At 28.9% G+C, this 1,365-nt stretch overlaps 1 protein-coding gene across 2 annotated transcripts in view; it reads right to left on the bottom strand.

Annotated features, from left to right (window-relative positions):
• Positions 1 to 774, bottom strand: part of LOC106474659 (glucose-6-phosphatase-like) — a 21,199-nt gene extending 20,425 nt beyond the window's left edge. The window contains exon 1 of one of the 2 annotated variants that reach the window (XM_022402961.1): positions 695 to 774. The gene's annotated coding sequence lies outside the window, so the exon portion shown is untranslated. Of the gene's footprint in view, positions 1 to 539; positions 663 to 694 lie in introns of those variants that run through there. The other variant, XM_022402963.1, reaches the window with a different exon arrangement.
• Between the last annotated feature and the right edge of the window lie 591 nt (positions 775 to 1,365).

Genomic DNA, 1,365 nt, shown 5'->3' with positions numbered 1-1,365 from the left:
AGTGGGTTCCTCGTCATCGAATTCTGAATGTATGTTTCTATGTGCACTTTGGGTTGTGATGGACATATGTGTTGATGTAGCTTGGTTTGGTAAAACTTAGTATTTTTATGCATACTGCAAAGGCATATCATTCTTATAATTTATGAACTAGGTCAAATGTTAAATATTTAATCAGAAAGTCATTTAATGACCTGCCAATATCACAACCCTGACCTCAAAATTATTGGTAGTGCCCACTGGTACTATAACTAATGAGAAGGCAGTGCTGAACACATTTTTTGTTTTCGTTTTCTCAACAACTTGAACAAGGAATTAATTTTTTCCAGTGGCTTTTAATAGATCTAGTGGAGTAATTAAAAGTATCTAGTTTCCGATATCCAAATATATATATATATATATATATATACAACATGGATACATAATACGACAACCATAACAACTCATTCTGCAGAATACGTTCGTTCCGTTTTTGAAATAATTTAACTCCTTTTAAATTTAGAAACCATTAATTCATTGTAAAAAAAATAAAAAATACTAACTAATACTGCCGGTTTTCAAAATGACAGGAGATTTATCGTTAAAACATTCTACCAATTTAACTGGCATCATTAGTGTTCATTACATTTAGCAATTTTGCCGAAGTTACTTGTTGATTAAAAATATATTACGTTAGTCAACATATGTTCCTACTTACGTTTTCTTCGTAACTAAGACAATAACACGTAGGAATTAATAACCGTAAATTATGCTACATGCCCTCTATCGAAATACAAAATAATATTATTATCGACATAAAATTATACAACTTCAGTGAAATACATGTTATAATTATACTATTATAGATTAATAGTAACACAAATATATGATAATATAGTTGGAACTTTTGAATGTAACTTTTCACAGGTATAATAATAATAATGTGAATGGAAATCAATTTTAAAGGACTAAAATTAAAAGAACCAACGATATGTATTGATATTGTTATTTTAAAAAATGGATATAGAGTGTTTTTTTTTAATTAACATTTTGTAGGAAAAACGATATTCATTTAAATGATTAAGACACACAAATATCATGCTTTATCATAACCAAAAACATGAATCTACTAGGGACGACAGGCATGTACGGCCTACAACTACAACAAAAACGTTGTCTAAAACTATCACCAGGAGTATATATAAATTATTGCCATAAATTGTGAATAATCTTCTCTATTACTTGTTTGTCTAAGATTTTTTGCCCAAAGCAAAACAAAGAGCTACCTACGAATAGCTGTCCCTAATTTTGAAATGATATACTATAAAAGATTGTTAGGTAGCCTTTTCTAATTTTTGGGCTACTCTAGTCTTGTTTGACCAAGTAATC

The sequence above is a fragment of the Limulus polyphemus genome, unplaced genomic scaffold, assembly GCF_000517525.1.
Source record: "Limulus polyphemus unplaced genomic scaffold, Limulus_polyphemus-2.1.2 Scaffold7490, whole genome shotgun sequence".
NCBI classification, from domain to species: Eukaryota; Metazoa; Arthropoda; class Merostomata; order Xiphosura; family Limulidae; genus Limulus; species Limulus polyphemus.
Note: the sequence above shows the minus strand (reverse complement) of the source record. Positions and strands in the feature narration are given on the sequence as shown.